The sequence below is a fragment of the Eurosta solidaginis genome, chromosome 1, assembly GCF_040869045.1.
Source record: "Eurosta solidaginis isolate ZX-2024a chromosome 1, ASM4086904v1, whole genome shotgun sequence".
Taxonomy (NCBI): domain Eukaryota; kingdom Metazoa; phylum Arthropoda; class Insecta; order Diptera; family Tephritidae; genus Eurosta; species Eurosta solidaginis.
Genome location: NC_090319.1, coordinates 215,061,468 through 215,080,366, shown reverse-complemented (window position 1 = coordinate 215,080,366; position 18,899 = coordinate 215,061,468). Strand labels below are relative to the sequence as shown.

Below are 18,899 nucleotides of genomic sequence, written 5' to 3'. Positions count from 1 at the left end.
TCAGCCTTCAATCAATGCAACCAATGTCTCTAACAAGCGTTAACACTAAACAGCATCTATGTATTACTTTTTGTGCCCGTTCGTATGACCATTTAATTCACAATTATCATACTGAGCCTTTGCTGCTGCTCCAGTGCTAGCACTTTTGCCGTTCACTTCAGCGGCACAGCTACTCTCGATACCCTTTAACTTCTTAGTGGGCGGCTCACTGGTGATTAATGAAAAATCAAAACGTTGCTCCAGCATCATATGCGAATTTGGTGGCAAACCAATGCAACCACGTAATATATTCATCCATAGCACGTTTACCATCGCCCACATAGGGTACATATTTGATGACCACCAACATGATCGGGATGTTCATTAGGTTTAAAGAGCATTTGATTCGATTCGACCATATCATCAACAACGTTACCTTTGGATATCTCCTTGGAGCGGAATTGCTGTGGGGCTGATAAATTCTTGCCATTATTATTACCCAAATGATTGTAGCTAACTATGGAAACAGGTTTGATGCCTGCACCCACCAAAAAGTCAACAAGCCCTGACTTAAGTTTAGTTTGGCCCGCTTTAAAATCATCGCCAGCAATAAAAACACCCTTAAATTCGGCCAATTCAATAAGACCAGGTACAAACGTATTTTGTGGTGAGCCATTAATGTAAGTTACGCCCTCGTCAATGCTGGCCATTGCAAACATAGTTGATGGTGATATTTCTGCCTTATTCGCTTTCAACGACGCCTCTAACTCAGCCATGGTTGTATTCAAGCCCTCTTTTATTTCACAAAAACGTTCTGTATTAGCAGTCCACAATATACTCACCTGATCCACACCAGTTTTTTGTTTGAAATTGCGTATATCACGTCGTATTTGTTCATATTGTTGAAATTTAGTACCTTTGATTAGATTATCAGCACGATCCGACTGATTGGCTGCAATAAAGTCGGGATCATAAATGGATGGCCGCGGTTTCAGTGTTGACAAATCCTCATACAATTGATCTTGTAATTCTACATCGAGCACCTTTGAGCGTCGCATAGCTTCCCCAATATTCAGTGAACTTATATCCCAACCATCAACGATAATATCATCGGGATTAACCATGGGTACAATATCTTTCATGGGTACATATACATCTTTGCCATCCTCATTGAAACCAAAAAAAAAAGCTCGGCCGAGAAAATTAATAAAATGCGAAAAATGTTGAGTTCAATATATCCCTGCAGACATCAGTCATTTTGCGAGATAACACCAAAAACCTGCAAATATATCAAAGAAAATTCATTAATAAAGTGCATAAATGGGCAGCAAAAAAAAAAAAAAGGTGATATATCAACATTCAAGTTGATATTTACAAAATCTTTTATTTTGATTTTGTTTTAACAAATTTATATTTTGTTTATTTTTGAGTTTAGATATTTTCCAACTAATTAGAATTTTCTTTTTTTGAAGCTATTCAAAATTTTAAGTTAACACGAAAACTCAATTAAAATTATTTTAAAAATTAAAGTAAAGAGTACAAAGTAGTTAACACTATATTTACTCCCCCTCCAAGAAAATTTGAAACAAACAAATTATTAATTAATATTAAAAGTAACCTTTTTTTGTTTTTTGTTGTTTAATGTATTTGTATTTAAATTAGTGTTAATAAGTATGTTTGCTGGTTTAAGTAAATCAATTGAAATATTTTTAATAGTATTTTTGTATTGAATTGTAAATGTTTTATTTTTCTTAGAGATAACTTTAAAAGGTCCTTCATAAGGTGATTCTAAATTAGATTTACGAAGAACTTTAACAAAAACATATTCACAATTTTCTAATTGTTTAGGAACGAAAAAATTTTCTTTATTATGATGAAACACTTTAGAACGAACAAGCGAAAAATATTCTCTTATTTTATGAAGAGCGTCATTAGAAAAATCATGTTCTTTATTACTATTTGAAATAATTAATTCACCAGGTATTCTAAGTGTTTGGCCATAAACAAGTTCAGCAGATGAACATTTTAAATCTTCTTTAATAGAAGTTCGTAAACCAAGTAGAATGAATGGTAAAATGTCAGACCAATGAACCGAGTCGTTTGATGCTATAATTGCTGCTTTTAAAGTTCGATGAAATCTCTCTATCATGCCATTTGCTTGGGGATGGTAAGGAAGGAGATGTATGAATTTTATGAGAACCTAAAAGTTTAGTTAATTCCGTAAAAAATTTTGAGGTAAATTGTGAACCTTGATCTACTGTAATATTCAATGGTATACCAAATCGTGGTATATAATTTTGAATAAAAGTTTTTACTATAGTATTTGTTGAAATATCTTTAAGTGGATAAGCTTCAGGCCAACGTGAAAATCTGTCAATAATTGTTAAAATATAACAATTTCCATTTGAAACTGGAAGAGGTCCAACAATATCCATATGAATATGTTCAAAACGGCCTGATGGTATTTGAATTTTTTGGATAGGAGATTTAGTATGTCTTGAAATTTTGGATTTTTGACAATTGATGCAAGATGAAGTCCAATCGTTAATCTCTTTACGCATGTTAGGCCAATAATATTTATTTTGAATTAATTTTCTAGTTGTTCTTATACTTGGATGAGATAATGAGTGAATTTTGTCAAATATAATTCTTCTCATAGAATGTGGAACATAAGGTCGAAAAGGTTGTAGAGAAACATCACACCATATATTTAAATTAATAACTGGAATATGAATTTCCTTTAAATTATTTTTAGAATTTTGATCAGAAATGGTTTTTTGTAAAAATGTATCAGTTTGTTGTTCTTTATATAAAGTTTCTAAATTTATATCTTGAGTTGAAATTGCATTTATTTCTGGAATACGGGAAAGTGTGTCGGCAACTATGTTGTCTTTTCCACGTATATATTGAATATCATTTGTAAATTGAGCAATATATTCAAGATGACGTAGTTGACGAGGAGATCTATCTACTTTAGAATTTAGAACATGAATTAAAGGTTTATGATCAGTATAAATTGTAAAAGTTCTACCTTCAAGAAAATGTTTAAAATGTTTAATTGAATTATAAATTGCCAAAAGTTCACGATCAAATGTTGAATATTTAGTTTCTGTTGTAGTTAGTTTTCTTGAAAAATAAGATAAGGGTTCTAGTATATTATTGCTAGTTTGTTGAAGAACTGCTCCAATAGCAACATTTGATGCATCTACTGCTAATGATAAAGTACCATTTTTGTCGAAATGTGTAAGTAAAGTATTTTTAGCAAAAAGTTTTTTAACATTTTCGAAAGCTGTTGTGGTTTCATTTGTCCAATTTAATTGTTTGAGTTTGTTTTTAATTGCATGTGTTAACATTTCATGCAGAGGACTAAGTTCTGTTGCTAACATTTTAATATATCTGTGATAGTAATTTATCATACCTAAAAATTTTTGTAATTTATTTATAGAAATTGGTTTTTCAAAATTTGTTATGATTTCAATTCTATCTAAAGATGGTTTAATACCTTCGCCTGAAATTTCGTAACTTAAGAAATTTAATTTATTTACACCGAGAGTACATTTTGAAGGTTTGATATTTAAATTATATTCTTCAAGTCTTTTGAAAACTGATTTTAAATGATTTATATGTTGATCTTCATTATCACTGGCAATAAGAATGTCATCAATGTATGTAAATACAAAATCGAAATCAGAAAATACTTCATTAATAAAGCGTTGGAAAGTTTGAGCACTGTTTCGTAAACCGAAAGGCATTCTTACGAATTCAAACATTCCAAAAGGGGTAGTTATTGCAGTTTTATGAATGTCCTCTTCTGCCATTGGAATTTGTTGGTAAGCACGCACAAGATCAATTTTGGAAAAAAATTGTTTGTTTTTTAAATCAATTGTTAAATCGTGAATATGTGGTAAAGGATACCGATCTGGTGTAGTAATAAAATTAAGTCTTCGATAGTCTCCGCAAGGTCTCCAATCATTTGGTTCTTTTTTAGGAACGAGATTAAGTGGAGATGCAATAGGAGAATTTGAGGGTCTGCATATACCCGTTTTAACTAAAAATTCAAATTCAGCTTTAGCAATTTTAAGTTTGATTGGATCAAGACGTCTGGGTTTCGAAAATGGTAAAATACCTTTTGTTTCTATCCTGTTAACCGTATGGTGTTTAACTTTTTTAGTATAATCTGGTTCACAGGTAATAGACGGAAATTCATTAAGTAATTTTGAAAACTTATTTTCGACAATAGGAATTTGAGTGAGAAAATATCAGAAAATCCAGAAGATCCAGCAACTTTAATTTTTGTAGTAGAATCCATTATTTCTTTATTTTTAATATTGACAATAATTCCGAATTTTTCTAAAAGTTTGCTCCTAAAATTGGTGTATCAATGTTCGCAATAATGAATGGAAATTCAAAATCTCTTCTTAAACCTAAATCAATTTTAAGTAGTTTTGTACCAAAAGTTTCAATTGAAGAACCGTTTGCTGCGGTCAAAGTAAGATCCGAATTTCTTTTATAAATTTTAAATTTAGAAAAAGGAATAACTGATACAACTGCGCCGGTATCGATAAGAAAATTAAGTTTATTGAATTTATCAAATATGAATAGGCGACGAGTAGGTTTAATAATAGTTCCATTATCCATCACCGTCATAATGGATCGTTTCAGTTTAAATTTTGTTCGCAATTTGAATTATGATTTTGATTAAAATTGCATGGGGGTATACATTTAAGAGCGTTATTCTTAAATTGTTTGTGATGCCAACAAATAGTTGTTTGTGAATTAAATTTACGATTGTTTGAAAAATTTCTTGATCTTGAAAAATTTCGAGATTTAGATCTATCTCTATCTTTAGATCTTGAACGGATTTGTAATTGATTAATATCATTAGAAATTTTATTTAAATTTTGATAAATAGCCGTAGTTAATTCAGTTAAATTTTTAACGCATTGTTCTAAAATATTATTATTTATACTTGAGCCTACAGGAGATTTGGAATAATGAGGTTTATTGATTAAATCAAAAAGTTTGTCAGCTAAAATAATAATTTCATCTCTGTTTTGATTATTATTGGAAGTCAAATGAATTTGTATTTCTTGTGGTAATTTACGAATCCACAATTTAAAGAGTAATTCTTGGCTAACTATGGAGTCAGAACCTATAAGTGATTTCATAAATCTGAATAATTCAGATGGTGAACGATCACCAAGTTCAGTTTTGAAAATAATTGTTCTAATCGTTTTCTTCGCTAAGAGAAAATCTTTCACATAGAATTTTTTTGATTGTATCATATTTATTAAAAAGAGGAGGAGGGTTAATAACATCTAAAATTTTAGATATAGTATCTCGTTGAAGAGTAATTAGAACATTTTGAAATTTTAAATTATCATCATTGATATTGTTAATTTCAAATTGTCCTTCAACAAGCAAAAACCAGGCATCAGGACAATCTTGCCAAAATTGTGGTAATTTAATAGATTTAGTAGAAGGAAAATTTGTAAAGTTATCTTGTGTTGAAGTATTTTGTGTTGTATTAGAGATGTTGTTTTGTGTTGTATTAATGTTAGAATTTTGAGTTGTATTGTGAGTCATGATGTTATTTGTAATGGTTGATATTTTGATTTTCTGAATTTGTAAAATTACGAGTTCGTATTGGTGAACGTAGAACCATATGAAAAGAAATTTAAATGAAAAATTTGAAAATAAGAAAATATTTAAGAATTTTTTGGAAAGGGAGTTAACAATTTAAATACAATATTTAATTTTATATAAAAAATAAGTAAATTAAAATAACTTATATTAAAAATTTTAAGATATAAAAATAATCTTAAAATACATTTGAAATTTTAATTTAATATTAAAATAAAAATTGTATTTAGAAAAAGTTAAAATTATTTAAAATTTATATTTACGATTTATTGCTATGGAAGAGTTGATTGATAAATTTAAATATGCAATGGCTTTAAAATATAATGATGCTCTTATTTGTGTAGAGGACGTAAAAGATCATGAATGGTTCCAATAAACGGTACACTATATGACGATGTTGCTTGTTGAATGTTAAAATACTTGGATATACGAATGAAATGTAGGGAGAGGTTATTAGTGACACTATTTTGTAGATGAAACTTCCTGAGTAATGCTGGATCAATTTTCCACAGCTGTGGTAGTATTTGAAACAGTGGCAGTATTGTTTTCATCTGGCATTTATTTTTAAAAATGAGTTTTAGCGTATTTACACTTCTCGTTTTAAGTGTAACTTAAAGATATGTTGCAATGTGTTGCGAAAAATCACTCAAAAATTTAATTTTTTTAATTATTTCACAATTTTTTTTGTTGTATTTTTAACTATTTTATTATTTCTATCAAAGTCTTAACAATTAATTAAGTTATTTTTGTTTAGTTCCAGCGGCTGTTGTTTTAACAAAATTAGGTGTACTGTTAAACACTCTGCGACAATGGTACATCCTTTATTGGTTGTCTTCTAATGTTTTATCACAATTAATTTAACAGGTTTTTTAAACTTTTGTTATGAGCTTTCGTATATATATATATATAATTAAGCGCGAAAGTTCGGTTTAATTATTCATTTCGCTCATGTATTAAATGTTCTAGTTCACAAACTACACTGGGTTGTCTTCATTTTTCTTCATATATTTTTAAATTCTGTTTGGCAATTCATAATGACTTGAACCAAACATGTCTTTTATATTTTAGTTTTGCATTTAATATTGACAAGGCGACTGTTGAAGATATATCGAAACTTCTTATTAGCTTCTTTTAGAAGCTACTTTCAGTTAGATGGGAAAAATTGGTTGCGCGGAAGAATTACACCACTTTTGTCAAAAAAGATAAAATATATTGTTCATGAAATTATTGCTATTTAATTGGTTCGATTGAGGATCGCCAATATATCAACATTCAAGTTGATATTTACAAAATCTTTTATTTTGATTTTGTTTTAACAAATTTATATTTTGTTTATTTTTGAGTTTAGATATTTTCCAACTAATTAGAATTTTCTTTTTTTGAAGCTATTCAAAATTTTAAGTTAACACGAAAACTCAATTAAAATTATTTTAAAAATTAAAGTAAAGAGTACAAAGTAGTTAACACTATAGGTGACAACTGACGGCGCCGCCGACGCCGCAGTTGGAGCACCCCCTTTGCGATGCCGGTAACCTGAAAAACACTAAAAACGGAACGATACCGGCATACTTACCCATCCACTGTTCTGGATCTCCACCACCAGTCACCTGAAAAAGAAAAGAAAATGTATTAAAATCTGAAATAACATAAAAAATAGTTATTGAAATAAAATTATTGCAAAATGTTTTACTACTTACCCTTGTGTCCAGCAACGCCTAAATTTTACATGAATTGAAGAAAAACGGTAAAATAAATCTTTCGATTCATTTTTTGTTTTTGCTTCATTCTCTACACTGGAATGTTCAACCAACGTAGGTATGTATGTGTGATACATACAAGAAAACGAGAATCGGCAGAGTTGCCACGTTACTTACCGCGACCACCAAATGGTCCGTTCCACAACGCCTCTGTCAGGGTTCGGACACTCACTCTCCCTCTACCCAGGAAGACCACGATCCATTAAATTTTATTCCATTTAATTTATAACACTTTATACAACTCACAAATACAAAAAAAAAACGAAATTCAAATGTTAAAATTGAATGCTTAATGCATCCGTTTGCGGTGCAGGGATAACGCAACCGAAGACGTATACCGCTTTGACAATCCCCGCACCGGTACGGGAAAAAGCCCATATGCCCATTCAAATGGGTAACCAAGCACGCGAACAAGCTTAGTGCCCGCTGGCACACACGGCAACTAAACTGCCAATGAGGCACTGGATCCTGGTGCGGCCGCCGCACCCATAACACTCCCTCACGCCCGCGGTAAAATGTGGAGTACCACGTCGTGGCCCTCCCGCGCACCCTCACGACAATGGGCGTCCGCCTAGCACGGAGCACCCCGGGGTCGGCGCACCGCAGCGCCTCCCTCACTGCATGCTGCAGAACCTCGACCGGCGCAAAACATGGCCAGGAGCCCCTTCGCCGCTCCGCATAGCGGATGTCCGCGACCACCTCAATGGGTTCCGCATCCCCCTCCGCTGACTCCAGTTTCACATATATGTACTGCCTTGGGTCCATTTGACACTGAAAAGGAAAGAAAATAGAAAACCCATTAGAAAAAATTACTAAAAATTCGTTAGGAACCCGTCATACTTACGTTTTACTTTACCAGCTTGAAACTTCTTTTGTAAATAACAAAGTGGTGGGGCTAATTTATCCACCACAATCCTACATAAATGTATCCTGGAAAATTCCTGTTACGGGAAACCAGCTGAATGGCAACCCGCAACCTAACAACGGCAGCCTCATTAGTGCTGTCCAACTAAGGGCGAATACCGAACACTCAATAGACAAAATCAGTACCGAAAATCGCAAAACCTCAAAATCGGGACTGACGTGTTTTTTCTATTTTTCACTCATATGGGCATCTCATGCAGTACCAACCAGGCATACACAACAAGGAAATTCAAAAAAAAGGAAAACAAAACAAAGACAAACCTCTCCTTGTACAAAAAATTTAACATTAATTTTTACAAGGAAATTTTTTTTGTTGTTTTCTTTTACCCGTTTTTTGGCCACTGTTTTCGGGTTGGGGGGGGCAGGACTTGTTGTTTCTCAACAACAAACATCACAAACAGTCATTATAAGGGCTCGGTACAAAAACAATCCGAGTCCCGAAATAAAAGAATCCCGACACGACAAAATCCCGAAATGGGAAAAGTCAACTGTTTCTACCGGCCTAGTGTGCTACTGCCCCAGTGACCTAGTTTTTTTCAAGGGCAAGCAAGTACATGTATGTATATATATATATACTCGCACACCACAAATTCACCATACCAGCTGTCAGCTAACCAATAAATACACGACAGGGCTGCATGCAATCTCATAATGATACGTGCAGATAGAACGCGTCGTGAAGAACGCATCGCCAATCTGCATGCAAGCACCGGCAGTTGGTACACTTTCCAATTTAAGTACGATTTGCGCTGCTCGTCATGAGCTTTCTCACAAAATTAAATACATACCTTCGTCGGCCCCTACGCTTCGCTTTAAACTCGCTTTTATTCATCTATTTTAATATACGTTCTTGTAATAAAACACCGTCGCTCCACCTAACCAACCTCACGGCCACTCGCCCTGGCACATCCATAAAATGCCACAGTCGACCTGAGAGCGATACGATACGTTCTACGCTGGAACGGAGACCTCGGCCTCTTCGTCCAGCCCAGAAAAACCTCAAAACCCTCGAGTCTGGAACGGAGACCTCTGCCTCTTCGTCCAAACAAAAAAAAAAAAAAAACTGCAAATCTGGAATGGAGACCTCGGCCCCTCCATCCGGAACGACAAAAAAACCAAAGAATAACAAAAATGGTGCCACTCTGGAACGGAGACCTCGGCCTCTTCGTCCAGCCTTACTGGCCATCGACTATACACATATTACATTCTGAATTTCTATATTTAAGAATTATGTATAATTCAATGGCAAGAAATATTCACTTCACTGTTCATAACCGCTAATTCTTTCATCTTAGCTCAGGTGGCATGCTAAGCAAGTCGGAAAGGATTCCCGGCCATTTTGCGTCGCAGACGAACTCTTCCTTTAGATTAAGTTTAGTGTGGAAGTCTTATATTAATTTTTTCTCGTTTCAGCGGAGGTCATTGGCGAAAAACGATGTTGCGTATCGCAAGGGGGGCCGGCATGTTTAGGCAGGATGCCTAACTTTTCCGCATCTGATTGCGACCCCCCCCCCCCCCCCCCCCCAATGCAACTCTGCAAATCGATACTCGATACTCGAATTAATTTATAACCACCCACACCATCACCCTCATGCATGTGCATGCATGTACATGCACGTGTATGTGTGCTTTTTGTCAGCACTCATGCATATGCATGTCGGGGTTGATGTGTGGGTGCCTTTCCCCTCCAAACCGGAGGATTTTGCGGGTCAACGGTTGTAGCTTGCTATACAACCGGCCTCTTTGATTTCAACAGCCAACGAGTTAACATCTGCCGCCAAGGATCTCCGCCGTGTTCCAACATATTCAGGTAATATTATACCCACGCTATTTTACTTTTACCTAATAAAGTTCACCCATTATAACGAGGAAAATCCTCCCGTGTTCTTCTTTATTTCCTTTTGAGTGAATCATCCATTGAGCGAGATCGACCCTTGTGCGCCTACCCACTGCCGGTTTACGACGCACTCAGGCCGAACACCACTCCCTTTTAAAACCCTCATTAATACCTTCAATTTGATACCCATATCGTACAAACGCATTCTAGAGTCAACCCTGATCCACCTTTATGGCTATATCCCTAAATGGCGTCCACCTATAGGACTATGGCCCACTCCCTCATAAAATACTCTTTAATGCCTTTCATTTGATACACATGTCATACAAGCACATTCCAGGGTTTCCCTCGGTTCATTCTCCTACATCGTTATTTTCCCTTATGCTGTCACCATAGCTCTCAACTGAGTATGTAATGTTCGGTTACGCCCGAACTTAACCTTCCTTACTTGTTCTTTTATTAATGTCCGACTCATGCTCTTTGAGCCGAACACCTAGGGTACGTTTAGTTGTACCTATATATATTTTGTTACATTTTTCTTTATCATTCCCTTTACATGCTATTTGGTAAACGATATTGTTTTGTTGTAAATGTGGGATAGGGCTTTTTGTTTTTTTGAACACGCTTTATAGGTTGCGATTTGATTTATAAGCCAAGCATGTGTTGTTGTTGTGTGTTATTTCAGAGCCGAAATTCTCTGTTAGTTTCGGTATATAAGTTACGCTGAAAAACTTTTTTGGCTGGTTTGTAGTGCTTGTTGTTGGGATTCTGGTACTTCTATTCTCTATTTGTGCTACCTTTTGTTGGATTATATTTTGTACTAGGGTGTGCGGGTAATCATTGTTTTTTAAAATATTCCGGATTTTATTTAGATTAGTGTTCCAAAATTGTTTGCGGCTGATACTAAGTACTTTATTTACGATATTCGACGCGGTATTCACCTTGTATTTGAAGGGTTGGGCTGATAAAAAGTTGATAAGGCGTCCCGAAGATGTGGGTTTAGCAACCAATCTAGTACTAATTTTCTGTCCATTCTGTGGATACGTGTATCTAGGAAAGGAATGTTACCGGCCCGCTCGATTTCAAAAGTGAATTTTAGTTTGTTACGGTATTTGTTTAGCGTGTTTAATATGGTGTCTAAATCTTTTCTTTTTATGATGGCAAAGATGTCATCCACGTATTTAACCAGCAGTTGTATGCCAATATTGAACCTTTGTTTCAGCTCCGATGTAGTGTCATTTAATACATCGTCCATGACTATGTCGGCTATCGTAGGAGAGAGTGGGTTACCCATGGACATTCCAAACGTTTGAGTGTAAAGTTTATAATAATATAGTATATAATAATTATTGTCTTTTAGACAAAAATCAAATATTTCTTTGAATTTTTGCTTTGGTATGTTTGTTGCTTTCTCAATTTTATCCCACTTTTTGGTGATTATTTTCGACGTTAGCAGTGTCCGACACAAGTAAAAGCGAGACAACATCAAAGGAAACCAGAATGTCGTCGTCCCCTACTTCTATGTTTTTCAGCCTATCTTTTAGGTCATGCGCAACGTATTTTGACAATTTGTAGCAAGGGATATTTGTAGAGGATACTATGGGACGAAACGGTAGATCTGGCTTGTGAATTTTTGGCAAGCCGTAGAGACTGGGGGCAATCGTTGATGAGCATGCTAGACGTTGTTTTTCGCGCATGTTAATTATTTTGTTTTTGTATATGTCGTCGACCAGTTTGTTGTTTTTTCGTAGGAGCTCGTTTGTATGATCCTTTCTTAGTGTTTTGAAGGTATTTTTATATTCCAGTATCCTACCCATTTTGTCTGTGTATTCGCCCGTATACATTACCACTGTTTTATTTCCCTTGTCCGCGTCAGTGACTATGATGTTTTTGTGCATATTTAAGAACTGTTTTGTTTTATTAAAAGCTTTCAATATGAATCTTTCGGTGGGATTGAGCCTTCTTTCCCGTTTGAAATGTAAAATACGATTGCTAAGTTTGTTTCTTGCTATGTCTCTGTTTTTGTCGTCGTCTAAACTTTTAATTATTTGCTCCATTTCCGCAATTATTTTTGTAGGTTTGAGATTTGTTGTTGTTGTTGGTATAGTGAACTTCCTTCCAAGTGAAAGCAACCATTTTACCTCGTACGGAAAATCTATATCAGTTTTATTTACGAACCAATCGTTGCTGAATCGTATACCTAAGTTGTAAATTTGGTGCTGTTTTAATTTTGTAGTATGTTTAGTATCTACTTCCTTAGTGACTCTTTGCCGCGTGATATATGTTATTTTTAGTTACTTTGATTTTGATGCTCATTTGTGTAATTTCTATATTTAGTATTTTGTTGAGAAAATGACTTTTTGAGGTCTCCAATTGTCGTTTAACCTTGTGGGAGGTTGTAGTGATCGCTATATTTTAGGTGGCATTGTTGAGATGAGTTGGGATTAGACCATACTTCTTGCATTCCAACAAAAACTTAAGTTGGCTCGTTAACCTGGTTAATTTTTGTCTTTGTATGCTATAATGTTTCAGTGTTATGCAGGTGTTCTTCCCATATTTGTATTTCATGTGTTCGTAATAATTTTTCATTGTTGGTTTGGTGTTGTTGTTGATATGTTTGTAATAAAAATGATAAAAAATATGATATCGGCAGGCCTTCCGAAATTGATGTATATATGACAGCTGGTCAATTGTATTTAATATTATGTGTATAAATAGGCTATCTTTGACCACAAATTTGCTTTGGTGCAAAGTAAATGAAAACTCCACTATTTCGGCTCAACGTTTCGCTAAGCACCTTAGTTTCTTCAGGCGCGACACTGATTTTACATATTTTATTTGGTTATTTTTAACACAAGCAACAACAATGAAAACATGAAAATAAAATTTAAAATTAGGTAAAATTGGACACAATTATTAACACTTACATATTTAAACACGTGTAGCACTAGCTACATCAAGGACTCAAAATAATAGGATTTTTTGCTACAAATTGTATACATTGTGCAATGTATCGTAAAAAAATTAAATTAAATAAATAAATAACTATGGTACTTGATGTTGGCAGTACACTTGTCAAAAAATAACTTGGATTAGTCTACATTCGTTTGTTAGTACGTAGGCATACATGTACAAAAAAGAGAAAGGGTAAATATTGGAAAATATGCATAATAGGTATGCAACGGAGATGTCAGCTGTGTCTTCTTTTCTGTTGACAGTCCTGCTTCTCATTTGCATTATACGTAGGCTTTCTGTTGTGAATCGCACTTTATCCCTCGTTTCTTTATCCAATATTTTCGCATTGGACAGATCACCCCAATGCCCGCTTTCGTTAGAGTGCTGAGAGTGAGCTGTATTGTTTTTCTTTTTGTTAATGTCCGACTCATGCTCTCTGAACACCTAGGATACGTTTAGTTGTACCTATATATATTTTGTTACATTTTTCTTTATCATTCCGTTTACATGCTATTTAGTAAACGACATCGTTTTGTTGTAAATGTGGGATAGGGCTTTTTTTTTTGTGAACACGCTTTATAGAGTGCGTTCGATTTATAAGCCAAGCATGTGTTGTTGTTGCGTGTTATTTCAGAGCCGAAGTTCTCTGTTAGTTTCGGTATATAAGTTACGCTGAAAAACTTTTTTGGCTGGTTTGTAGTGCTTGTTGTTGGGATTCTGGTAGTTCTATTGTGTATTTGTGTTACCTTTTGTTGGATTATATTTTGTACTAGTGCGGGTAATTATTGTTTTTTAAAATATTCCAGATTTTATTTAGATTAGTGTTCCAAAACTGCATGTGGCTGATATTAGTGCTTTATTTAAGATATTCGACGTTGTATTCACCTTGTATTTGAAGGGTTGGGCTGAAACAAGTTGATAAGGCGTCCCGAAGGTGTGGGTTTAGCAACCAATCTAGTACTAATTTTCTGTCCATTCTATGGATACGTATATCTAGGAAAGGAATGTTACCGTCCCGCTCGATTTCAAAAGTGAATTTTAGTTTGTTATGGTATTTGTTTAGCGTGTTTAATATGGTGTCTAAATCTTTTCTTTTTATGACGGCAAAGATGTCATCCACGTATTTAACCAGCAGTTGTATGCCAATGTTGCACCTTTGTTTCAGCTCCGATGTAGTGTCATTTAATACATCGTCCATGACTATGTCGGCTATCGTAGGGGAGAGCGGGTTACCCATGGACATTCCAAACGTTTGAGTTTTTTGTGGTTTTATTGGTCTGTAAATAAAATCCTCGTATAAAGAAATAATAGCACCTGATTGGCGCACTCAATTGACGGTGGTAAAGAATATAAACAACAAAGAGTAGAAAACGAGTTATAAATAGAAATTTGCAATGCGTTAAAACGTCAAGACTTCAATGTGTGGATCGCTGATGATAAACCGTCATGGGTTTTGAAATAGTCGGTATACGGTCTATGAACTTTGTTTTTTCTAATTTACTCGTTTTCTATGTATAATTATTAATATAATATAACTTGAAAATATACATTTTACAAAAATAATAAAGGTGGTCTTGAAGACAACAAATTAATATAATAATTAATTATTTACAGACCAATAAAACCAAAAAAACATAACATTATATACTTTCAGTCTACGGAAAAAGCACTCTGGAATCCTAACAAAGCAAGAGCTTGAAGGAAAAACCATATGGGCTGCAACAAAAATCCTCTTCTAAAGAGATAATAGCACCTGATTGGCGCACTCAATTGACGGTGGTAAAGAATACCCTCTATGTTTCAGTGTTATGCAGGTGTTCTTCCCATATTTGTATTTCATGTGTTCGTAATAATTTTTCATTATTGGTTTGGTGTTGTTGTTGATATGTTTGTAATAAAAATGATAAAAAATATGATATCGGCAGGCATTCCGAAATTGATGTATATATGGCAGCTGGTCAATTGTATTTAATATTATGTGTATAAATAGGCTATCTTTGACCACAAATTTGCTTCAGTGCAAAGTAAATGTCCTCGGTGGGCCGAGATACAGTAAGTACCTTCCAATCCTGTGTCGGTATGTTCGGATTCTGATTCTGCAGAAGTCGCAGTGTATCTTCCGACTTCATCACGCATGGTATCCATACCTTAACTTTTGGTACCGTGGGGATTTGCGCTTTATCCACCACCTCAAACCGCGCGTTCGTGCCTTGCCTTTGGAGGTATGGAACCACTTTCTCTGGTGTATCATTCACTCATTAAGTTATTCATTCATTTGTACAAACACATATTTTAACCCGTTTTATTCATGGATTTTGCAATGCATCAGAGAAAGCATATGCTGCTGCTGTATATCTACGTGTGAAAAGGGAAGACGGGATACACGTCAACTTACTTTTAGCGAAAACCAGAGTTGCTCCAGTTAAAACTATTTCTCTGCCGCGCTTGGAGCTTTGTGGGGCCGTTCTACTCGTAGAAATTATTGAATCGGTTATCAGTAATCTTGTTTTCGGTAACTTGAAATTGCATCTTTGGACCGATTCTACGATAATTCTCGTATAGATACGCAAACCCCCATTTTCATGGTCTACCTTTGTGGCCCATAGCATTACTAAAATCCTAGATAAAGTAGGAAATTCAAGTTGGTCTCATGTAGATTCCGCAACTAACCCAGCAGACTTAGCTAGTAGGGGTGTATTAGCACACGAGTTGCTTAACAATTCCTTGTGGTGGCAGGGTCCTTCTTGGCTTCAAGAAGGTAAAGAAAAATGGCCGCCACAAGATACAGACTATACTACTAATAGCGAGGAAAAAAGGGTCAAAGTCCATACTACAACCACAGGCAATGCTAGCGATATTCTTGAAAGATTTTCTAGCCTATCCAGAGCTTTGAGAGTGATTTCATATATGTTTAGGTTTTCTCAGAGAACATATCCAAAAAAAAAAAGCCTCATTTAAACCAACGTCTTGCTCAGTTGCAGCAGGCGAAATTAAATTAACGATTACTCGATTAATAATCATTGCACAGAGGCAACACTTTAGTTCGGAAATCAATAAACTCGAAGCAGGAGAAGTAATAAATTCAAAGAGTGAAATACTTTCTCTCACGAAGATAATCTTTTGCGGATAAAAGGGCGTAATAAGGCATCTGAAGATTTACCTTTCAACGAACGTTGTCCAATTATTCTCCCGTATAATTGTAGGTTATCACGTCTGATAGTTCAATTTATCCATGACATATCACTTCATGGTGAAAACCAACTAATGTTGCGACTTTTCAGAATGCAATATTGGATGGATAGAGTGAAAACAATGATCTGCCATTCATAATTGTAAGATCTGCACGATCTATCGGAAACAATCGCAAAACCAACTTATGGGTGCATTGCTGAAGGAGCGAACTTTACCAATACAGGGGTTGACTTTACAGGACCATTTGATGTTAAAAGTTATCGCGGCCGTGGTTGCCGCATTTCGAAAGGTTACGTTTGTCTATTTGTTTGCTTTGATACCACAGAAGCCACAAATGACTTAAGTACCGCATCCCTTTTAGCAGCCTTTGACAGGTTCATTGCTAGACGAGGATGTCCAAAAAATATCTATTCAGACAACGGAACGAAATTTGTCGGAGCCCCAAAGGCTCTTAAAAAAGAACTTAAGGTCTTTATCGCTGGTGCGCGTGATAGAACTTTATCAAAGTATGCACATCAATTACTTGAATGGCATTTCATACCGCCATCTGCGCTGCATATGGGCGGCCTCTGTGAAGCGGCCGTTAGATCAAAAAGATTGCATTAGTGGGGAAATATACATTTGAGGAGTTTAACACGCTTCGTGTCTCAATTCGCGACCTTTGAGCCCTGCTTCTAACCAACCTTTTGACTCAGAACCTCTTACCCCGGGTCATTTCTTAGTAGGAGGACATCTATTAGCCCCACCAGAATTAGATACGAACGAGAATCCTGCTTTCATTGTTAGTCGATGGCAGAAACTGAAAACTATACACCATACATTTTGCCGAAGATGGAAATCCGAGTATTTAGCTTAACTACACAAACGGAATAAGTGGAAGCAACCTCAAACTAACATAAAGGTCGGAGATCTTGTCGTCATCAAAGAGGATAATTTGCCACCTAACGAATGGAGAATGAGCAGAGTGATCAATTTATATCCCGGTTCCGATAACCGAGTTCGCGTCGTAGACCTTATTACAGAATATGGTCAGTTTACACGACCGTTAGTGAAGTTGGTACTACTACCAACAGATACCATTGAAAATGAGGAAACTACTTCAAGGGAAACTAGATCTAGGAAAAACCCTAATAAGCAAATTAGCTGTTAGGAAAATTTTAACAAAAAAAATTCTTTCCTTTTACTTAAAACTACCACCTCGACATTCATTCGTATTTTCGTTGTTCAAAACATTTTTTTTCTCATCGTATCTCGTTCATTTTACCCGAAAAATACAAACATTTTGTTTTATTATAATGCTGTATTCCAAATTACCATGGTATTGGAGTTGCCCATAAAATTCATTTTTTTCCATATAAACTTTTCGCGTATGCATATCTTTTGATTTATGTAATTTTTGCATTCATTGAAATTTAATCGAACTTCACAAAAATACTGAAAAGTTCAAAAAATAAAAAATTTATTTTTTTTTTTTGGCAAAACACACTCCAACTCATAGCAGCTTTCGGCGGATTATACACCTTGTTTATCGCACATCCAAAATAAAAATCCATCTGTGAAAAATATTTTCACGTTCCTTCAAATTTTTTTTTTTTTCTAGAAATTTTTTGTTCAAAGGCACCTGACCCACTCTAATGCTCATTCTGATTTTGCCCAATTTATTTCCACAGTTAAATAAGCATAACACGCGGCCTATTATTAAAATAACATTAAAATTCAGAAATTATCGCATTTCTGAAATTGGGCCATTGCACGTGGGTACATTTTCCAGCACCCTGTTTTTCTTGCATACAAATCTACCACTTACCGGCACTTTGTTTTGATTTTGTTCTTCTTTTGTTCCCGGCCATCATGAAAGTAGTGGTGAGGGGTGAATACATTTTTTCAATTCGATAAGTGCACCAAAGGTATCGACAGGTGTGATCATGCAGCGTTCACAACATGCAACTAGTTGTGTGGGCTGAATGCAAGCAGGGGCGGATACAGGTCTCCAGATGAGGGGGGGGGCTATCATGGCAGAAAGCTCAAAAATCCATTTTTGCCATGGAAGTCAGTAATATAAATTAATGATTAACTTCAGAACACCATTTTGACATAATTACAAATAAACATATCGAATTTATCTTTAAGCACTCAAATTAGCTCAACTAATTGAAAAGAATTCGAACAAAAAACAATCAAGAAATGATTTTATACAGCTCAAAGGTAGAATCTAGTTCTTTCTGATAAGACAGTTTCACTTGTGGCTTTAACTAAGTGGAGTTATTTTCAATCTATATCTATTGCAGCAATCAAAAAAGGAAAAAAAGAGATGAATAATTTGACTTCAGACCCCATTCTCGGAAACGAATGAACTTTTGTTTACAACGAATGAACTTTTGTTTACAATTGAATGAACAGACAGCTGATTTCGAGCCCCATTCCTGGAAACGAATTGAGAGAGAATAAAAGTTTCGTATCAGGTCATCAGTGGCTCTCATATTGCATAAATGAAACGACATATTAGTGTGTGTTCCGGAACTTTTATAAAAGAAAATGAAGTTGGTTGGTGATATGAAGAATTTTTTTATGTTTTGCAAGGTCACCATGTTTTAACTATTTTATTCACAAAC

At 35.0% G+C, this 18,899-nt stretch overlaps 1 protein-coding gene and 1 pseudogene across 11 annotated transcripts in view; one reads left to right on the top strand and one right to left on the bottom strand.

The window, feature by feature from the left end:
• Window positions 1–18,899, top strand: part of nvd (neverland) — a 2,324,292-nt gene that overhangs the window by 1,344,592 nt on the left and 960,801 nt on the right. The window lies entirely within an intron of this gene.
• LOC137238797 (inositol-3-phosphate synthase-like) lies at window positions 64–18,167 on the bottom strand (annotated as a pseudogene).